Here is a 23,701-nt window from a genome sequence, read left to right on the forward strand (position 1 = left end):
GCTATGAGCATAATGTGGTAACTCAAGCTCTTGATGCAATTATGTGAGTAAATTAGATGACGTATCATAGTACAAGATCACAGAGGAAGTACCTTGTAACCTAGAACTGATCAAATTCTGCCTTTGGACCAATCATCATCTATAGCATAAAATCTGTATAGTCTGGAGGTCAGAAGGAAAAGGGGGGACATGATCGAAACATTTAAATATGTGAAAGGGTTAAATAAGGTCCAGGAGGGAAGTGTTTTTAATAGGAAAGTGAACACAAGAACAAGGGGACACAATCTGAAATTAGTTGGGGGAAAGATCAGAAGCAACGGGAGAAAATATTATTTTACTGAAAGAGTAGTAGATGCTTGGAACAAACTTCCAGCAGACGTGGTTGGTCAATCCACAGGAACTGAACATTAAACATGCCTGGGATAAACATAGATCCATCCTATGATAAAATACAGAAAATAGTATAAGGGCAGATTACATGGACCATGAGGTCTTTTTCTGCCGTCAGACTTCTATGTTTCTATGTTTCTATAGTGGTCTTAGATACTTCTCATCCAATGGCAATTGATGTCACTATGATTGATGGGTCAGGTCTGACATAAGTGAAATTGAGATGTAGGTGTGGAAAACTAGATCTAAGGATGAGTGATAAGCAGGGGATAGACAGTTCCCAAGAACTGGTGTTTCAGCAATTTCTCCTTTCCATGCCTCCAGAAAATTGAGGGGAATGAAGTTAAAGGCCAAATGACAAAGGTGTACTGGAAAAGTAACGAAGATATATATATGAGCGTGTTAATGGTTTTTCTTAATAATATGCATTGGCTTTCTTAATTAAAAGTCCCTCATATATCCAGGCTGTGCTTATTTTGATGATAATTACTTTATGTTTGGCTCCACCTTCAACTGGTCCACCTTGCAGAAGCTTAAGACACCATCATTTTTAGTTCCAAATGGTAGAAGATACAGAATCCCCATAATGCCATATTATACCGATTGTCAACCTATTCTTCACCACAGACCCCCCTCCCCTTTTGTTGCCATGGTCATGGACCCCCAAGACTTAACTCAAAACTCAAATCATAACATTTCTTCAAACCGTGGATCCTTGGGCGCCCCATAGGTCCACGGACCACAGTTTGAGAATCACAGACATATTAGATAAGCCACAACAAAAGATAACAGGAATACAGCCCATCTGTCTGGAACCCACACCGCATATCGGATATAACGTCCCAGAAATACTTTACGAGCTCTCCACACGCAACAGAATCCCCTACGCAACCAGACTTGAAATCCTAGGTTTAGAAAGCTTAGAACTATGTCACCTTAAACACGACCTAAGCATAGCCCATAAAACCATCTGCTACAACGTCCTTCCTGTCAACGACTACTTCAGCTTCAACCACAACAGCACACGAGCACACAACAGATACAAACTTAATGTAAACCGCTCTAAACTCGACTGTAGGAAATATGACTTTAGCAACCGAGTAGTTAATGCATGCAACTCACTACCTGACTCTGTAGTATCGTCACCTAAGCCCCAAAACTTTACCCTTAGATTGTGCATTGTTGACCTCACCCAATTCCTAAGAGGTCAGTAAGGTTACCGTCCCCTGTCCTAATGTTTCTCTATTATTCGTATCAATATCATGTATATAAACATTGTTATATCTTTGTGTACTACCAATACGTACTTCAGAAAAATAAATAAACAAGTAAATAATAAAAAATAAAATAAAATAAATAGAATTGGGAGATTTTTAGAAAGTTACTTGTGAAAGAATAGATGTGTTATTTTCATTCCACTAATACAAAGTCTTTCTGGGGCTCTGGAAATGACATTGGGCATAGCCACCACAGCATAAGATGCAGTTCCACGCTTTCCATACAAACACTGCCATGGTTTGGAAAGGGGCATAATTCACAGGCAAGGCCCAATTCTGCGTGCAATCCTGACACCACCAAATATAACCATGCAAAACTAGCAAGACAAGATGACTTGACAATAACTGGATTACATTATTAATCTTTTTTTTTTTAAAAAAACCCTCACCAATCACTTGCTTTGAAGTCTGCACTTCTATTTCTATTAGTTTTCACTCATCATTCCTATCATCCTTTTTCTCCCACTATTTATTTATTTTATTTATTTATTAGATTTGTATGCCGCCCCTCTCCGAAGACTCGGGGCGGTTCACAACAGAACAGTGATACAATGCATTACAAATCCAATAGTAAAAGATTTAAACCAATTTAAAAACATTAATAACATAGTAAAGTCCCTAACGACACAATCGTACACGTTCAACCCAGTCCATCATACAATAAGGTCGAAAACATAACAAATGGGGAGGTGGTAATTATCCCCACGCCTGGCAACAAAGGTGGGTCTTCAGCATTTTATGGAAGGCGAGGAGGGTGGGGGCTGTTTGAATCTCTGGAGGGAGTTGATTCCAGATGGCCGGAGCCACCACAGAGAAGGCTCTTCCCCTGGGCCCCGCCAGCTGACATTGTTTAGTCGACGGGACCTGGAGAAGGCCTACTCTGTGGGACCTAATCAGCCACTGTGATTGTTGCTTGTATCCTAAGATTTTTATTAATATTGTTTCTTCATTGCTTATTTCACCCCTGTGACAATCATTAAGTGTTGTACCTCATGATTCTTGACAAATCTATATTTTCTTTTATGTACACTGAGAGCATCTGCACCAAAGACAAATTCCTTGTGTCTCCAATCACACTTGGCCAATAAAATCCTATTCTGTTCTGTTCTATTCTATTCTAATGCTAAAATGCAAAACTGATAATACAAAGACAGCTTTGGTTTTGCAGTTCCTCAAATACTCTGAACACAAAACGACACACAATCAGCACCGTGCTTCTGAGACAGATTCAGACGCGACCATAGGTTCAAGCAACAACATGCTTGAGTAAAAATAATGTCTGGACCTACAAACCGTCAATAGACTCATTTCAAGGAAAGAATAAATATTTCATTTTTCAGGAAAAACCCTGAAAATTATTTCCTGGCACAGCTCTGTCAGGCTCCAGTCTGATTCACTCTCCTTGATTGACAGCAGCCTATATCACTATTTGTAGAGGTTTCTTACCCATGAGCGCATCAAACACAAGACTTCCCAATCGCGGGAGCCAACCTCTGCGCCTTTGAGAGACGGACGGAGGCAACACTGGGTGGGGAAACAGCCTTGTTTGCATGACACAATCAACTTCGCCATTCCTTCTCCAGGTGAACCAACTTACTTTTGTGTGCCAGAACCATAAGAACTTGGGTGACTCCTTTGGTTAATCAGGACCCATGTTTTCAATCCCTAGCAAAAATTCTGCATTTTCAGGCCCATTTAGTCTCTCACATGGATCCTTGTAATCAGACTGATATATTTTTCTGGAACTATTCAGCTCCTTCAGGAATGCCATGGAAAAAAGAAGCAATGGACTTCACTCTACTCCAGAAGTCTTGGAACTTGGTAACTTTAAGACTTGTGGACTTCAACTCTTAGAATTCTGGGAGTTGAAGTCCATAAGTCTTGTTTAGAAACGTAGAAGATTGACGGCAGAAAAAGACCTCATGGTCCATCTAGTCTGCCCTTATACTGTTTCCTGTATATTATTATTATTCCTATTTATTAGATTTGTATGCCGCCCCTCTCCGCAGACTCAGGGCGGCTCACAGCAATAATAAAAACAATGTATAACAAATCTAATAATTAAAAGTCACTAAAAACCCCTTATTAAAAAGCAAAACATACACACAAACATACCATGCATAACTTGTATAGGCCTGGGGAGAAAGGAATATCTCACTTCCCCCACGCCTGACGACAGAGGTGGGTTTTAAGGAGCTTACGAAAGGCAAGGAGGGTGGGGGCAATTCTGATCTCTGGGGGAAACTGGTTCCAGAGGGTCGGGGCCGCCACAGAGAAGGATAGATTATCTTAGGATAGATATATGTTTATCCCAGGCAGGTTTAAATTCAGTTACTGTGGATTGACCCACCACGTCTGCTGGAAGTTTGTTCCAAGCATCTACTACTCTTTCAGTAAAACAATATTTTCTCATATTGCCTTTGATCATTCCCCCAACTAACTTCAGATTGTGTCCCCTTGTTCTTGTGTTCACTTTCCTATTAAAAACACTTAAACCCTCCTGGACCTTATTTGACCCTTTAACGTATTTAAATGTTTCGATCATGTCCCCCTTTTTCCTTCTGTCCTCCAGACTCTACAGATTGAGTCCATTAAGTCTTTCCTGATTTATTCAGAGCCTTTCTTTTTCTATTACCTCGGATAAACAATACGCACCTGCCCACTGTAACATGTGTGCAAAGAAAATGCACCAGCTAACTATTATTTATTTATTTATTTATTTATTTGTTTGTTTATTTATTTGTTTGTTTGTTTGTTTATTTATTGGATTTATATGCCGCCCTTCTCCGAAGACTCGGGGCGGCTAACAGCAATCATAAAACAGCGTACAATAATAATCCAATACTAAAAATGATTAAAAACCCATTAATATAAAAAACCAAACATACATACAGACATACCATGCATAAAACTATGTACATGGCATTGTCATTTTTAAATAATTTCACCCTCCTGTGTATCAATGCTCTGGATTATTTTATCTTCCTATTTCTGCCGTACCTGTGTCGATGGAGGACACCTACATTCATCCTCTCGCCTGCCGAAGAGACCTTGCAGCGAGGAAGAGAAGTGTGGAATTAATAAATGGGAACAAGTTCCACTAGAGAAATAAGGAGTTGCAAAGCGCGGTGCCTATAATCTTGGTGATAATAGGCTAAGTCAACGAATGCTGGCTCCAAGGATCATAGCCATTCAAGTGCTAGGTCACCTCCTGCGGTCAGAAATGTTCATACTTGCACTTTGTGCCAGGCGCAAGAATAGACAAGCACAGAACTGTTTAACCTATTTCCCCAGTGGGAACAACTACTGAGGCTCCAGTAGATATTTTTCATGATGATTAAGATGGTTACTCTTGCACACTCAAGATGAGCCAGCTTGAGCCACGGGAATTGTTTACCAAGTTGTGATGGGATGGGGACAACCCTCCCAAAACAAAGACTTTGAAGGCAAAATGTTTGGCCAAAGGTGATGAGAGATCTCCCTTTAACGTAACATTTCCTGGATGGCGTAATATATTAGGGATACAATTTCCTAAAAAAAAAAAAAATTCAAATAAAACATGACATTAAGACAACAAAGATCACGTGGTCTTGATGGGAATGTGTTCAATGGCCAAACTACTTTTACATTAATATTATATGAAAATTCTTCTCCCTTGTTTTATTAGGTATTATTGTTATACGTCATTTTATTACACTGCCAGCCATTATATATAACGTTTTCTTGAATCTGTTATATTTCACTAATACATATATCTCTGCCAAGTTAGAAACATAGAAGATTGACGGCAGAAAAAGACCTCATGATCCATCTAGTCTGCCCTTATACTATTTCCTGTATTTTATCTTAGGATGGATCTATGTTTATCCCAGGCATGTTTACATTCAGTGACCAACCACGTCTGCTGGAAAGTTTGTTCCAAGCATCTACTACTCTTTCAGTAAAATAATATTTTCTCATGTTGCTTTTGATCTTTCCCCCAACTAACCTCAGATTGTGTCCCCTTGTTCTTGTGTTCACTTTCCTATTAAAAACACTTCCCTCCTGAACCTTATTTAACCCTTTAACATATTTACATGTTTCGATCATGTCCCCCCTTTTCCTTCTGTCCTCCAGACTCTACAGATGGAGTCCATGAAGTCTTTCCTGATACGTTTTATGCTTAAGACCTTCCACCATTTTTGTAGCCCGTCTTTGGACCCGTTCAATTTTATCAATATCTTTTTGTAGGTGAGGTCTCCAAGTTGATGCAGTACAGTATACTAAACATAAATGAAGTTGTTGTTATTATTATTGTTGTTGTTATTATTATTATTATTATTATTATTATTATTATTTTGTCAAACAATTATAGGGTGGTAATTTGTACAAATAAAACATTACATAAGTAATGATAAAAAGTATCAAAAGTAGGACAGGGACGGTAGGCACAATGGTGCGCTTATGCACGCCCCTTACAGACCTCTTAGAAAGGGGGAGAGGTCAACTGTAGATAGTCTAAGGTTAAAGGTTTTGGGGTTAGGAGTAGAAACCACAGAATCCAGTAGTGCATTCCAGGCGTTGATTACTCTGTTGCTGAAGTCATATTTTTTTGCAGTCAAGTTTGGAGCGGTTGACATTTAATTTAAGTCGATTATGTGCTCGTGTGTTTAAACTTTATTTAAAATGTTGGTAAGTATTAAAAACAATCTGAAAAGCAATTTGCTTGGGACAAAAAGAACTTGGGAATGATGTTGCACTACTCTGTCTTCTGTAAACAGTCTCTAACCTATTCAAGACAATCAGGCTCATCAGCGACTGTCCATTACAAAGGGGGCTGGGAAATCCCCCCAGCCTTAGTATTCCTTAGCATGTTACCATTAGAAGGCTTAATGCAGGGGTGAAATGCTACCACTTGGGGTGCACCGGTAGTGGCGCCATCTGGTGGTTCAGACAACAAGTAGCAGCGGCAGCGTGAGGCTCCACCCACCTGGATGTTACCATTTTCATTTTTTCAACCTTCTGCGCATGCGCAGAGTGTGAAAAAGTGTGCACTTCCAAACCGGGAAGGGAAGTAGATTTCACCGCTAATTAAATTCATAAAATGCAGATTCCAAAAGCTTGGCAATAATTACTAAAGCTAGATTGCCCTTTCACCTCTTGATCTTAAGGAAAAAGTAATATTTTAAATGAATCTTTTGAATAGGAATCCTGTCTGTCCGTCCGTCCATCCATCCATCCATCCATCTAATTTATATGCCACCCCTCTTGTCTAGAGGAAAATTTAAGCCATCTTAAATTTTGCCGCATGAATCCCAGCGACCGGTTAGGTCCCACAGAGTTGGCCTTCTCCGGGTCCTGTCGACTAAACAATGTCGTTTGGCGGGACCCAGGGGAAGAGCCTTCTCTGTGGTGGCCCTGACCCTCTGGAACCAGCTCCCCCCAGAGATCAGAATTGCCCCCACCCTCCTTGCCTTTCGCAAAGTTCTTAAAACCCATCTCTGCCGTCAGGCATGGGGGAACTGAGACATCTCCCCCGGAGCTATACAGTTTATGCATGGTATATTTGTGTGTATGTTTGCTTTTAATAATGGGTTTTTTATTGTTTTTTAAATTATTAGATTTGTTCTTACATTGTCTTTGTTATTGTTGTGAGCCGCCCCGAGTCTACGGAGAGGGGCGGCATACAAATCTAATAAATAATAATAATAATAATAATAATAATAATAATAATAATAATAAATAATCTTCTTCAGAAAGGCTAATATTTTCATATTTCCTTAGCCTTCTCTTTTTTTTAGCTCTATATATCTCATTCGCTATTTGTAAAATGAGCCCTGTTGCCACATCTCATGAGAAAATTCCTACCAGAAGGTTTTTCTATGAAGAAAGGGGGGGGCGTGGGTGGGTATTAAAATAGAGGCAGAAAATATGCCAAAAATTAACACTCTTGGCATCCGTTGAACTGTCTACGGCACCAAGCTTTAATCACCTAAAGAAATTCAGGGATAAAACTATTCATAATTCAACTGAACATATAATGCAACAATTGTCATTTTACATTAAAAAAAAATCTCAGGAAATGTTTCTTTTTAGAATGGGGTTCAACACCCCACACACTGCCTATATAGTCAAGGTGCTGACCAAAAGGAGCTTTGTTCAATTTCTGGCACAAAATCAGAATTGTTCATCGGTTCTTAAAATAGCAACCTATCAAAGAGGCAAAATGTGACCAAAGCAGAACAGAAAAGCCAAGAGGGCAACAGAATTGAATGCACTTTTTCAGTCTATGGGTTTTTATTTCAAAACAAACTCTTACTGACTAATGTTTAGTAAGGGGAGTCCTCAATTTACAAGAGTTCATTTAGTGACCATTCAAAGTGACAACTGAACTTTAAAAAATGAACTTATAACCATGTTTCGCACTGATGACCATTGCAGTAGCATCTCTGCGTGTTACATGATCAAAATTTGGACTACCACAAGAAGGGGTACCAACCAAGAACATAATAATTAAAAAGATCCTGGAATGTGGACAAAATGACCACTGAATAGAAAGAAAAAGAAGATTCGGGAATCTACAAAACTTGGAATTTTCTATATGAGTGGCTTGACAAAAGAAAACAAAATAATGCATGAAAATTGAAGAAATGTTTATAAATGAAAATAAAGAATAAGATAATGTACGATATTAATACCAAAATTAAGAAATATGTGTATGAATAATGGGTGTTATAATTAAATCTTCAATTGATTTAAAATGAATAAGAAGGTTAACAAAAGGGAATTTTAAAGCATAAAATAGGAGTTGATGTGTACTGTAATAGAAATAATAAATATTTATGTCTATTTGTTGTGTAGATGGTTTTGACAATGTTATTTTTTCTTTTCTTTTTTCTCTATGCCTTTTTTTATGTTTTTGGTTTTTTTTCTTCGTGGTGTTTCCCCCCCTATTATTTTGTATTTTGTTTTTAAAGTTCATATACATCAGTAACAATGACTCAAAATAAAAAAGATAAATGTGTTCTACTTTCAAATGGGGAAAAAATGTCTACAGCTACCTATAACCTTCTTGTTTCCCATGCATTTCCCAAGTGATGGGAAATGTGATTGACAGCAATGAAAGGGTGTTGGCCCTTCTAAGCAAACATTTCCCTAATCCCCCACACAAAATTGTTTCAGTGTGGTATTGGGTGAAAAGCTTCCCTAGGCTACACAAGAAATCCATACCAGGCGCTTTGTCCTAGTTTCCACGTTAGCTTCCACACCAATGAACTGGCTTGAAAAAAAAAATTAACCATCATACTCATTTTTTTTCAGAGCAAACTCATTTGTCTTATTAATACAGTGGTGCCTCTACCTAAGAAGGCCTCTACTTAAGAACTTTTCTAGATAAGAACCGGGTGCTCAAGGTTTTTTTGCCTCTTCTCAAGAACCATTTTCTACTTAAGAACCCGAGCCTGGAAAAAATTCCCAGGAAATTTGAGAGCGGCACGAAGGCCCGGACAGTTTCCTGCCCTTCCCCCTTTAATCCCGGCCATCTTGGGCTTTTCTGGGCTGCCAGAGGAGCCTTTCGGTGGCGCTTAAGGAGGCTTTGGCAGTCCAGAGCAAACGAAGCATTTTCCTTTCTCTGGGCGCTTGGACATAGAATAAACTTCTGCCAGCGCCCAGAGAAAAGAAACGCTCCCTTCGCTCTGGGCAGCTGAGGAGTCACCACAGCGAAGGAAAAGCGTCGGCTACAAAGGGAGCGAGTGAGAGGAGAGGGCAGCCCTTCAGCATGGGGAGGAAGAGGAAGCAGGGAGCAGCAGCAGCAGCCAGTGTATGGGAGGCGCGTGCTCCTCCTCGCTGTCTCAGAGTCCCTCTTTTTTTTTTTTAAGCCTTAAAGTTTTGAATTTTTTTTATTCCCTTCCCCTCACCTTCTTCCTTCCGCAGCGACTGTCCTCCTCCTCCTCTTCCTCCTCCCACCCAAATTCCGAGCTTTTATTTCTTTCCTAATGGGGTTTGCACACCTTATTTGCTTCTACATTGATTCCTATGGGAAAATTGCTTCTTCTTAAGAACATTTCTACTTAAGAATCTGGTCACGGAACAAATTAAGTTCTTAAGTAGAGGGGCCACTCTACATGGGATATTCCAATGGCACAGAACTTTGGCCAGATCCTGCTTCAAGAGCAGTTTCTTCAATCACAGAGTCATGATTTTCTGCGACCGAAGAGGAAAAAAGTTGAAGCTAGAACAGTGATGCCGAACCTCTTTGGATGCGCATGCCAAAAGGGTGTGTATGGGTGTGCCAGTATCCCTCCCCCCACCGCACGCATCTGTACCCCCACCCCATGCTGCCCCCCGTCCATGTACACAGGTCTCACTGAAGCCTGGTATGTGAAAAAAAAATGCCCAAATGGGCAAACTGGGAGTTCGGGAAAACGCACTTTCGGTTTGCCCGTTGTGCTGTTTTTTGCACTCCGGGGGTTTCCGTGAAGCTTCCTTGAACCCTCCTGAGTGCAAAACACAGCACAATGGGCAAACTGGACGTGTGTTTTCCCAAACTCCCAGTTTGTCCGTTGGGCAATTTTTTTGTCTCCAGGGCTTCAGGGACGTTTTCCTGAAGCATCCAGAGGGTGAAACGGCCTTTCCTAAGGCTGAAAATGAGCTGGACAGCATGCGCATATGCGCCGTCCGTGCCATAGGTTTGCCATCACAGTCCTAGAACTTTGGGCTATGTGAAATTGTCCAATCTTCTGCCGCACAAATCCCAGTGACCGGTTAGGTCCCACAGAGTTGGCCTTCTCCGGGTCCCGTCGACTAAACAATGCCATTTGGTGGGACCCAGGAGAAGAGCCTTCTCTGTGGCGGCCCCGACCCTCTGGAACCAGCTCCCCCCAGATATCAAAGTTGCCCCCACCCTCCTTGCCTTTCGCAAGCTGCTTAAAACCCACCTCTGTCGTCAGGCAGGGGGGAATTGAAATTTCCCTTCCCCCTAGGCTTGTAGAATTTATACATGGTATGCTTGTATGTATGAGTGGTTCTTTAAATTGGGGTTTTTAAGATTATTTTTAATATTAGATTTGTTCACATTGTCTTTTTTATTGTTATTAGCTGCCCCGAGTCTTCGGAGAGGGGCAGCATACAAATCTAATAAATACAAATACAAATACAATACAAACCTCCCCACCCCACCTTAAGAGACCTAGAAAAAACAAGGGGGGGGGGGAACACAGGCACATCCTTTCTAGTTAAACTTTGCATCTATTTCAGTGTACAGCTCATAAAAAGTTCACCTGTGCTGTATAAATGGGCCGACCAAGCCATCCAGAGTGTCTTTCAAACAGGACAGCTTCGTACCGATGCTAAACAAGTTCAGACATGCTCTTATAGTTCTCCCATTTTTTAAGTCTCCCAGAAGCAGGTTTAAAACAGCAACGGCGTGAATCACTTTTGAAAGACCATATGGAATTAACCCCAGTTCATTTTAAGACTTTCCTCCTTTCTTCCAAATTAACCCCCCTGGATAAGACCCTCTTCCATTTATTCTAAAATGGCATGTTTCCTAATTGTTAGGAATATAAAGCAGTTTGGTGGCGAGCTTTGTTTCTAATGGGATGCATCTAATTTTTAGAAAACAAGTGTTGCAGTCATATTTTATTACTCTCCAGGGGGACTGAGTTAAGAGATAAAAATGTGTATTTTTGCAGTACCAGTCTATTGGGCTGTCTTGTATAGCCAGAAATGGATGGACATTAGTACAAGTAGTCCTCAACCTACCACTACAACTGAGCCCCAAATTTCTTGTTGTTAAGGGAGGTTGCCCCATTTTACAACCACAGCTGTTAAAGTTAACCGCCATAGTTGACAATCTAGTAACAAGGCAGTTAGGTCAGGGGTAGGCCAAGTTGGCTCTTCCATGACTTGTGGACTTCAACTCCCAGAATTCCTGAGCTAGCAGGATTGGCTGAGGAATTCTGGGAGTTGAAGTCCACAAGTCATAGAAGAGCCAACTTTGCCTACCCCTGGGTTAGGGGATCACCTGACCCCGAGACAAAGCAATGGTCATAGGTAGGAGTCAATTGCCAAGCATCAGAATTTTGATCATATGATCGTGGGGAATGCTACAAGTGTGAAAAACGGTCGTAAGTCACTGTGGCAACTTTGAATGGTCACTAAATGAACTGTTGTAAGTCAAGAACTACCTGTATTGCTGCTTCCTCACCGGAAGGGACCAATGTAAGGAGACAACGAGGTAAGTTCCATTATGAACTGAACTTCTTATCTCAGGAGGACAAGGACTCCTCTCCACTTGTTGTCCATCTCCTTAGTTGCCTGTTTACTGCCTTGTTCAACCTGAGGTTGAACATCTGCTTACCTTCAGGGGTCAACAACAAACTTTTGGCCAACGGACAGTGACAAAATTACATTGTCAAGCTTATGCCTTTATTGTTTAAGGCAACAATCCCGGTAGCGTGGCTTTAATGAGCTACCAGATGTGGCTGTAAGGTGTCATTTGCTACTTGACCTGTTCATATACCCATCTCAACACACATCTTAATTCTTTGATAATACTACAAAGATTTTTTTTTTTTTAAGGAATAATAAAGCAATTCGCTCTACGTGGGGCTATCCCTGAAGAGGGTTCAGACACTACAGTTGGTCCAGAATGCAGCTGCGTGAGCTGTTGTGGGTGCCCCTAGTTACACCCACACGACACCAATTCTTCGTGAGCTGCACTGGCTTCCTATTGGTCTCCGGTCACAATTCAAGGTGTTGGTTATTACCTTTAAAGCCCTAAATGGCTCACGGCCAGAGTATCTCTGAAATCGCCTTCTACCACCTACCTCCCAGTGACCGGTAAGAGCCCACAGTTGGCCTTCTTCTGTCCTGTCAACTAAACAATGTTGGCTGGTATATCCATGGGGGAGAGCCTTCTCTGTGGTGGCTCCAACTCTGTAATCAGCTATCTCCTTAGATCTGCACAGTCCCGCCCCCAACATATTGGCCTTCCGGAAAGCTGTAAAGACCTAGCTTTTCCGATAGGCCTGGGACCATTGACCTCAGTGGGATGATTAGCGAGGTCGGCCCATGAATGTATGGATGACTGCAACTATTTTAAATTGAAACATCTTCTATATTGATTTATACCTGTTTTTATTGTGAGCCGCCCTGAGTCCCTAGGGAGTCGGGCAGCATAGAAATTTAAATAAAACAAAATAAAATAATAAAAATCTTACCAAGAAATCAAATGTTGTTTCTGAAACTTTATTTATCAAATTTAGAAACGGCCAATCACCCTGGACAGAGGGACTGTGGTAATGGCAAGATAGGATATTATAAAAGTATTTTCCCCCAAACCTATAGAGAGAAGAGAGAGGCAAAGAACTTTCCAATTATGCGCAAGTCCTTACTCCTTTCCATATCATTAGGCAACATGTGTTGTGATATGCAATAAATTAACATAATATGAATGGGAACAGAAACAAGAAATTTGGTTGATGGGTGAGGTGAACACTACAGCTGCCATACCTGTAGAACCAGAAAACTGGCCAACTGTTTATAGATGGTGGCAAAGATGAAACTCTTGCTAGGAGTGGTTTTGATGCCTTGCAAATATAAGTCTAGGTGTATCTCTCAAGGGATAAGAAGAGGTAGGAATAAGGAAGAACGTGTTAAAGATCTGAGTCCAAACCTCTGAGAACCTCTGCTCATTTGGAGCTATGGAAAAGAGAAAGAAGCCTGGAAAATACGACTGTGACTAAATAATACACTCAGATAATTTAACAGATAGAAGAGGGAGGGTGTTAAGTAGGTAGGTACGTAGGCAGGTAGAGAGAGATATAAACAGACAGACAGATTGAGATACTGCAGATATTTTTGATTTCACAATTACACAAAACTAACTCCATTGAAAAACGGTATTTCGCCAAAATTGCTTCAAGACTTCAATTAGAAACTCACGCAGGGAGGGGAAAAAATTATCAAAAGAAAACTGTAAAATATGAGATTAACTAGGAAAGACCGAAAACAGAGGTTTCCAGTAGGTCATAATATCAAGACCACGTTGACTGCACTTGTGAATTACTTTTATGGAATTTGGGACCAGGAAGTTTGTCCTCACTTAGCCTCATGGATATATCAATATTTTTATTATTACTGAGTGGTATTTTTCTGGACAGGAATTGGGTAGCAATTTTTGCAATGGTCATCCCGGCTAGTACCAGTTGGAGGAAAAGTTCAATCCTAGATCCCTGATATGTGGAGAGCCTCGGAGTTCAACTTTCTCTCTATTGCAGAGGTTGCTGATCAGTTTTTTAAATTGACTTTTAAAGTTTTATTAGATTTGTAATGTATTGTATTATTGCTATCTTGTGAGCCACCCAAGTCTCCAGAGAGGGGCGGCATACAAATCTAATTAATAATAATAATAATTTATATTAAACATCTGCATGAAATCACTGGCTAAGGTCATTTGCAATCAGGGAGCGAGATATCACAAGCAGGCAAATGATATTTAATTCTAAATCTCTGCCACAGAAGATATAAGTAACGCCATTAGTTTTATTACCCAATAACGAGAAGTGGTAAAGGTCCAGATGGAGAAAACGAGGTTACAACTCAACCCTGGCAAGACTGAGGGGCTGTGGGCTTAAAATTCTCTCAACAAAAACCGAAAATCAGCTGGCCAACATTGGAGCTGACACAGGGCAATGCCTCGCATGCCATAGGTTCACCATCAAGGGGACAGAACTTCCCCATGCAGAATTGGTGGGTCACTTGCCCCCTTTTTGGACTAATGACCCTTGCTCAAGTAATTTGGTGGCAATCACAAATACTTTATTTATTCATTCATTCATTCATTCATTTATTTATTTATTTATTGGATTTGTATGCCACCCCTCTCCGCAGACTCAGGCGGCTAACAACAATGATAAAAAACAGCATGTATCATAAATACTCTGACCACAGTCACTCATGCCTTAGTCGTTTCTCATTACTACAATGTGCTCTACATTAAGGATGCCCTTCAAAAACATCTGGAACTTTCATTTGGTCCAGAATGCAACAATGTGAACAATAGGGAATACACCAGAGTTCATCCATGTGGGACTATCATTTCGTAAGATGTACTGACTATTAAACAGTGGTTCTCAACCTCTCTAATGCCGCAACCCCTTAATACAGTTCCTTAATACAGTTCCTGTATTATTAATACAGTTCCTCAGGTTGTGGTGACCCCCAACCATAAGTCTAGCGTCAATTCTCCCAACAGAGCTTTAAGCTGATTGGCAGGAAGGTCAGAGGGACGCCCCCACTGTAAACTCCTGATTGGTCGGATTGTAAAAATATGTTCCAAGGTGTCAGAATAGAAGCTTTAGTTCCTAACACCAGGGGAATTTTGTCTTTTCCCAGGGTCTTAGGCAACCCCTGTGAAATGCTCGTTTGGCCCCCACAAAGGGGTCTCGACCCCGAAGTTGAGAACCACTGCTTTAAAGCTTTACAGAACACAGGACTAGATTACTTGTGGGAATGCTTGCTTCCAGAAATCTGTGCCTGTCACACCAAGTCTCTAAAGGTGACCTAGTCCTTCTAGAGAAACAATGTCACCTAGTGGTACCCAAGAGACATTCATTCATTCATTCATTCATTCATTCATTCATTCACTCATTCATTCATTCATTGGATTTGTATGCCGCCCTCTCCGTAGACTCTCCCTGTCCTCATAAGTGCTTGCTCCATGGAACAAGCCAAAAAAGAATATTAAAACGGATAGATTCATAGACGTGACCATTCAAATTGACAGGTCGCCCATCTCCATTCTGAATCAAAAATATCGAGGCATGGGATTTGGCCTCTATTCATAAGTAAAGCTACAATCTAAGACAGTGTTTCCCAACCTTGGCAACTTGAAGATATTTGGACTTCAACTCCCAGAATTCCCCAGTTGAAGTCCAGATATCTTCAAATTGCCAAGGTTGGGAAACACTGATCTAAGATGCAACATTCTCATTATTAGAAGAGATAAAAGTTATTTCTTAACCATCCATGAACTCTTTCCACAAAATGTTCCTTTTGAAAAAAAAGAATATTTGAAGATACTTTTTCTTTTCTGGTGGGTTGCTACCGGTTTGCACCAGTTTGGGCGAACTGTTAGTGGTGACGGTGGGAGGCTCCATCCACCTGCCCGGACGTCATCAAAAATGCTCTGCACATGCGCAGAAACTTTGCGTTCACCCAAAATTCCCTCGCGCACACACTTACACTCCCATTCCTGAAACGGTAGCAAAGATAAATGAAGCGCACTATTGGTTACCACTAATGAATTATGCTACAAATATTCCCTGTACGTTTCCGATACACCTACTCGTGATTTACTCACAATCTTTGCAGGCTGGAGCCCTCTCATTTTCATGGTCAATTAGTTCAGATGATTATATTTCTTAACACAAGCTCAGCTCCATTTGTGTTCACCTGCTGAAAATACTATTCTGCGAATTTGACTGACGAAAGAGACTCCGGTTCATGTCACATTAAACCTGTAAATCTTTCTGGTATCCTGAGGCTCCTTAGTAGGGATTTTAATTTAACTTCCTAAGTCTTTTATGCATTCCATGACGATCCTAGGATTATACAGAAGCTTCACAAGGCCTGAAAGGCAGGCAGAGGCCAGTTCCTAAACACATGGAAAGTACTTCTATTCAACTGTATTTTTTTCCCCTAGAAGGGAAACAATAGTCTATCACAAGCCTATCTGTGTCCAAAAAATATGATGCTTCAAGTCTTAGAAAAGGAGTAATAGGAGAATTAATGTTAGATGGCATTTCTAGCATATTGATTTTATGAGCTCTGAGCTCACTTTGAAGTAATCCAGTTGAGATTAACTGACTTATTTACATATAAATGAGTGTCATAAAGCCTCTTGGTCAAAGGTCCAAGTAATCCAGTATTTAGGTTAGGCATTTGGAAATCCACAAGCAGGATTTAAGATATAATTTGCCATTTGTTGCAAGAGGCCAACTGTTATATTACTCATGAAAGATGACCAAGACGTTTTTATCAATAAGCTTTCAACCTATTCTTCCTTTGAGGCCCAAAATGCTTTTTCAGGCATTACTTTCGTCGGAAGGAGAGCCTCCCTAATACCATCATTTGAAATATGGCCAGGTTCTTAAGTAGAAAAGTTTGTAAGAAGAAGCAATTTTTCTCATAGGAATCAATGTAAAAGCAAATAATGTGTGCGATTGGGGGAACCACAGAGTGGGTGGAGGCTCTGTTTCCTCCCAGGAGATTCTTAGAGAGGGTCCTCGGAGGCTTCTCCCCACCTTTTCCAGCCCTGTTTCTCCCAGGGGATTCCTAGAGAGGCCGCATGGAGGCTTCTCTCCACCTTTTCTGGCCCTGTCCTAGAGAGGCCCCACTGAAGCTTCTCCCCACCTTTTCCAGCCCTGTTTCTCCCAGGGGATTCTTAGAGAGGCCCCACGGAGGCTTCTCTCCATCTTTTCCGGCCCTGTTTCTCCCAGGGGATTCCTAGAGAGGCCCCACGGAGGCTTCTCTCCACCTTTTCCGGCCCTGTTTCTCCTAGGGGATTCCTAGAGAGGCCCCACGGAGGCTTCTCCCTGCCTTTTCCGGTTACATTTTCGGAGGTTCGGGTTTGTAAGTGGAAAATGGTTCCTGAAAAGAGGTAAAAAAAATCCTGAACACCCAGTTCGTATCTAGAAAAGTTCGTAAGTAGAGGTGTTTGTAGGTAGAGGTACCACTGTATTCTTATAGTTGTTCTCATGCTTACCTCTGCAAGACAAAAATGGTGCTTTAAACTCAAACATGACTAGGGAGATTGTGCTGCATGACCCTTGCAACTTTTATCTCCTTGGAGAATTTCCATTTTTAGCATTTGGTACAGTAGTGGTATTCACTTACCTTCGCTACCAGTTCGGACATGGGAGCACTCATGCGCGGCACTTCTACGCATGCACAGAGCGTTCATGACAACGTCCAGGTGGGCAGGCGCAGCCTTTCATCACCACCACTGCCAGTTCGCTCGAACCAGTAGAATACCACCACTGATTACCTATTAAAATTATTAAATTTCAAGCGATCCCATTAAGGAGGGTGTTTCCTTCAGAGGAGGAAATTAAAGCCAGTCCCCCTTATTTAATCAAAAAGTGTGAAGAAGTCACTACAGTTGTTTGTTTTGTGGTATTGAGCAAGCAAAATTGTTATTCAAGCAGGCAGATGAAGTTCTTAAAGGCCATTCTGACTAAGGGAATACAATGGGGATGAGCCACTATTTTGGATCTAGTTCTGCTGGGTAAACCTGATGTAAAAATAAATAAAAGGTACATCATCCCACAGAGTGTAAAGAGGATTAGTTGGAATGCATAAATAAAAGTTGCAGTTATAGGTAGTCCTCGACTTAGAAACATACTAGTTCAAGATAGTCCTCAATTTACAGTAGTTTATTTAGTGACCTTTCAAAGTTACAAGGGCACTGAAAAAAGTGACTTATGACCATTTTTCATGCCTCTCCCCATTGCATCAACCCTATGGTCACATGATTTACATTTGAATGCTTGACAAATGACTCATATTTACATGGGTTGCCCCTGAGTCATATGATCCTCTTTAGCAACCTTCTGACAAACAAAGCCAAATTCATTTAACGACCGTGTAACTAATTTAAGAACTCCAGTGATTCCCTTAACAAATACTGTATGTCCAAAAAAAAGGCATAAAATGGGGCAAAATTCACTTAACAAATTAAGTTGAGTAAATTTTGGGCTCAATTGTGGTTGTGAGTTGATGACTTATTTGCAGAGCTTCAGAGATAGAAGACAAAACACACATACTATTTGAATATCAATAATAAATAAATAAAAATAAATCAATACCTGAGACCACATATTAGACAAAGCAACCTATCAGGGTCCTTATATTAAAACAACATATTTCGTGTGTGGCCAGAGTTTTAAAAATCATGTGTAATATGGCTCTTTATTTGAATAAACCAATCAGCTGAATTCTCCATATGTGAGTCTGATTGGGATAAATTTCAGGGATGACACAGTGATATGATTTATATTCTTTGATTTATACTGTTTCTTTTATCCCATTTTTAAATATGCTTTTTATTAACGTTCTGTGTTTTATATTCTGAATTTTGATATGATCTAGAGGCTAATCAATAATAAAGTTACACTACAGATACAGTGAAAGATAATGGATGGGATGAAAATGTAGACTTGTATGTATACAATCTATACAAATCAAGAAAGAAAGAAAGAAGGAAGGAAGGAAGGAAGGAAAGAAAGAAGGAAAGAAGAAAGGAAAGAAAGAAAGAAGGAAGGAAGGAAGGAAGGAAGAAGGAAGGAAGGGAAGGAAGAAAGAAAAAAAGAAAGAAAGAAAGAAAGAAAGAAAGGATAGATGGCGGTTGTCTGGGACTCTAAAAGTGTGATCCTACGGAGAAATAAATAAATCATATTGATGATTATCAAAATCAGTAAACCCAGTGAAAAAAAGATGTCGAGTATAATTTCACCAGTAACATGAAAACACTGCATTTAATTGAATTCTACATTCCAACTTTGTGGCCATTCCAAAGTACTCTCTCCTTATTGCAACAAGCACATCTTGAATTTTTTTCCAGACATAAATGGTCACAATCCCACTTGGGAATTATCTCCTTCTCTCTCCAATAAACCTCATTATGCTGCAAGCAATGTTCATATCCTATTTCAACAAAAGCATCATATTTACTCCCCAAAGAGCGATAGTTTGGATGCTTGAGATCCACCCAGCATAAAAAACCGGTTATCCCTTTTTTTTATGCCCAACAAACCAAACCAGTAGAGAAGCTCTTGGCAATTTTCTTGTGAAGTCACTGCCTTTGTTGTTTTAAACACTTAATTTAAGAAGAATGACACCTTCACCAACCAGGAAAAGATTCTGGTGCGGTTTTGCGGAGGTGTTCAGCAGAATTAGAGATATATCAAACACAGAGTGGTATCTCCAATAAGTTTTTTTCCTCCCACTGCTCTTACTCCTTATCCCTGCACTTTCTCCATTTCTTAACCAGCTTCAACAAGGTTACTCAGTGAACTGGAGCATCCTACGTCACCAACTTGAGAATCCATTCTCCCAAGAAAAGTTGGGACATCTTTGGGGGAAAGATCAGAAGCAACGTGAGAAAATATTATTTTACCGAAAGAGTAGTAGATGCCTGGAACAAACTTCCAGCAGACGTGGTTGGTAAATCCACAGTAACTGAATTTAAACATGCCTGAGATAAACATAGATCCCTCCTAAGATAAAATACAGGAAATGGTATAAGGGCAGACTAGATGGACCAGGAGGTCTTTTTCTGCTGGCAATCTATGTTTCTATGTTTCTAAATATAAATATAAATTGGTACTGGTAAATATAAATATAAATTGGTTGGTAAATCCACAGTCACTGAATGTAAACATGCCTGGGCTAAACATAGATCCATCCTAAGATAAAATACAGGAAATAGTATAAGGGAAGACTAGATGGACCAGGAGGTCTTTTTCTGCCATCAATCTTCTATGTTTTTAATGTTTCTATCTTGATCTCTCCCAAGAACTGAACTGTGCCATGTCCACGTTGCTTTCCAAATGTTTTCTATTGCTTTGCAAACCTGTTCTCCTCAAAGTACTGAGGTTTTTGTATAAGGAAAGACTCACAAAAGCCACAACAGCAAAACAGTTAGGATTTTTCTTTCCCTCTCTCGCATTCTTCTGTTGGAGACACCACACTTGCCACAAGCATTTCAACTACTTGGTCACAAAAATGGACCAGGAAAGTAGAAGGATAGTGGCTTAAAATTCCCTCCTCACCTGTGTTTTATTTTCTCATCTTAACCAGAGCTTCTTTACAAGCAGAGCACAACCATTTTATTTGCAATTTAGAGGCACGTGGGCAGCTTTTATTCCAAACAGAGGCAGGCAAGTTGGCTTTCCTCCCTACCTTGACCTCTGAAACCCTTAAGACAGCCGGGAGAGAGAGAACCGTGCAGCCAAACTTTCGCCCTGGGCAGGTCAGCACAGCAGCGCACTTCACGTTGTCAAAACAACAAAACGCCCTTATGCGATGTTCTTACGGTGGTTTTCCCATGGCGGAGAAGAGCCCATCCCATTTACTACAGTGTGGCTTGGAGGTGCACCCTATATTTACAACAACCTTCCCCCCACTCGTCTTGATGTTCTCCAGGTGAGGGCTTTGGGGAGGAGGCACACAGTCCACCCGGTCTGAAGACGCCCCCAGTTATGTGCTTTCCAACCCACCCCACCCTTTCCAAGAACTTTTTTCAAAAAAAATATGTGTCTGTATCTGTCCTGAGAATTGGGGCACAGAAATCCTGTCTGTCCTGAGAATTCATGCACAGCAGTCCTGACTGTCCGTCTATCTGTCACGAGAATTCCTGCACAGCAGTCCTGTCTGTCCATCCATCCATCTGTCTGTCCTGAGAATTCATGCACAGCAGTCCCATTCTGGGAGAGGAGGGATAGGGGGTGAAAATCGACTCAGGAAACTTTCCCAGTCAACTTTCTTTTTTATTGAATTAGGAGGTATTATAAAATACAAAGTAAATAGGAAAACACAGGTGGGGGGAGAACTAGAGAGGAAAGAGAAGAAGGAGGAGGGAGGGAGGGAGGGAGGGAAAAGAATGAGAAATAAATAAATAAATGAAAGAAGGAAAGGAGGGATGAGGGAAGGAGGGAAGGAGGAAGGAGAGAGAGAAGAGAAGAGGAGAAGAAAGAGGAAAGGAGGGAGAAAGAAAGAAAAAAGAAAGAAAGAAAGTGAATTAGAAGAGAATTTAAGGACTGCAGAAGTGTGGTGAGTAGCTTTTAAGAGGAAGGAAGGAAGGAAGGAAGGAAGGAAGGAAGGAAGGAAGGAAGGAAGGAAGGAAGGAAGGAAGGAAGGAAGGAAGGAAGGAAGGAAGGAAGGAAGGAAGGAAGGAAGGAAGGAAGGAAGAAAGAAGAGCATTGACTTCCGAGCATCCAGACGCCACGGGTCTTTGGAGACTGCAGGATGCCAATGCAAAGCAATGCAAACTCCTTCTATACTACACAAGTTCGGCAAATGGAATGAATAAGCGGCGCGGGAGGCTTCTGCGCCCGTCGAAAGACCGGAGTTCCTAACCCCCTCTGGCAACCTGCACACACACACGCGAGACCCGCAATTGTCGCCCCCAAAAGGGAAGCGGTGACCCCTGCCCGGCCCTCAAACTCCGCGACGCTCCCCCCCCCCACCCGGCCCAGGGGCGCCACGGGGCCGCCGACGGCACTTACCAGCCCGGGAGAGGCGAGGCGGGTGCTGGGTCCCGCGACGAGGCTAGCTGGAAGCGGCGCGCGGATGCCGGGAGCGGAGGGGCGGCAGGAGCGACGACGAGGACGGGGGAGGCGGCGGCAACATCTCCCCCTTGGGCTTGCTCCGACGGCCGCCTTGGAAAGAAGCAACGGGCGCTTTCCACTGCCCGCGCCCAGCCTCTTCGCTTTCTCTCCCCTCAAGCCGGGGCTCCCCTTCGGCCTCCCCTCCGCAAGCCGCGACCTGGACGCCTGTTGGGGCTCTCCGCCTACGGGCGGGCGGGCGGGCTGCGAAGCGCGCTTTCCCCTCAGAAGGCTCCGACCGGCTGGCAGCGGGGAAGCTGCTGACACAGACTCGCCGGCAGCCCTGGGCTTTCTCTCCCGACGGCCCGCCCCGCGCGGAGGCCCTGGCGTAGCCGCGCCGCTCTTGGGTTACTAAGCCAACCGCAAGGCCGGCCCCGCTCGGCTCCTGCCGCGCCCACGGCAGCCTCCTCGGCCTTGAGGGGAGAGGCGCACGAGGGGGAGGGAGGGAAGGGAAAAAAGGCCCCTCGGCCGCCTCAGCTTTAAGGCGCGAAGTTGGCCTAGGCCGGCGTCCACTCCCAACATCGGGGTTTGTTATTTAGTTTTCCCTCAGGAGGGGTATCCAGCCCCCCCCCCCCTCACACACGCACACGCCCCGCAACCAGAAAAGGCCCAGCGCCTCAAAAAGACAAAGGGCGCCCGGGATTCTGGGGCAGAGAGGGACACCCCCCCAAAAAATAAAAAAAAATTAAGAGCAGAGAGAAGGAGGTGAGGAAATATATACAGTACAGTATATCAGGCGGGAAGGACAGAGGAAAACAACCAGCTGCATTCCGTCCCGGGACAAAGTTTCTTTAAAAGTTTTTTTTTAAATGTATGAGATTTGGTTCTGAGGAAACCTCAGCATAAGGACTTTTTTTCTATATGAGGTTGGGGGGGGGAAGAAAATTTCTCTTTCTTTCTCTTTCCCTCCCTCTTTGTTTCCTTCCTTCCTCCTTCCTTCTTTCTTTCCTTTTCTTCCTTCTCCCTTTCTCCTTCCCTCCATTTTCCTTCCTCCTTTTCTTTTCTTCCTTCTCTTTTTCTCACCCTCTTCCTTCCTTCCCTCTCTCCCTTCTTCCTTCCCTTCTTTCCTTCTCCCTTTCTGTCTCTCTCTCCCACCGTCCCTCTTTCCTTCCTTCCTTCCTTCCTTCCCTCTCTCCCTTACCATAGCTCAGAGATCTTCAAACTTAGCAACTATAAGACTTGTGGACTTCAACTCCCAGAATTCTCCAGCCAGCTATGCTATGCTAGCTGGAGGATTGAAGGAGTTGAAGTTCACAATTGTTAAAGTTGCCAAATTTGGGAACCCCTGCCATAGTTTTAGCATGTCTTTCTCAAGATGGTTTAACTTTGCACAGAGCCAAACACTATGGTTTAGGGGTTTTTTTAAAAAAAAAAGTGTTCACAGACCATGCTAAATTATGATTTATTTAAAGATGGTTTGTTGACTAATCCACAATCAGATGGGTTCACAAACATTTTGAATTTAATTGGGTTTCCTGTTTTTTAATACCTACAGACCCTTAAAATATGTGGTAACGGAGCAAATGATCATTCAAGGAGCAGCTGTCATTAACTGATCAGATTACAATATTTGCTAAAGTCTCCTGCTGGATTTTTTCCTAGATGTTGGTAAGAGCACTATTGCCAGTTTAAATTGTTTTTCGGTGGAGAACTTCAATATGCAAA

General features: G+C 41.9%; 1 protein-coding gene across 4 annotated transcripts in view; it reads right to left on the bottom strand.

Annotated features, from left to right (window-relative positions):
- Nucleotides 1-22,457, bottom strand: part of PTPN13 (protein tyrosine phosphatase non-receptor type 13) — a 138,608-nt gene extending 116,151 nt beyond the window's left edge. For all 4 annotated transcript variants that reach the window (XM_070758054.1, XM_070758055.1, XM_070758053.1 and 1 more), the window contains exon 1: nt 21,938-22,457. The gene's annotated coding sequence lies outside the window, so the exon portion shown is untranslated. The remainder of the gene's footprint in view (nt 1-21,937) is intronic.
- Nucleotides 22,458-23,701: the final 1,244 nt, after the last annotated feature.

This window comes from Erythrolamprus reginae, chromosome 7 (genome assembly GCF_031021105.1).
Source record: "Erythrolamprus reginae isolate rEryReg1 chromosome 7, rEryReg1.hap1, whole genome shotgun sequence".
Lineage (NCBI taxonomy): Eukaryota > Metazoa > Chordata > Lepidosauria > Squamata > Dipsadidae > Erythrolamprus > Erythrolamprus reginae.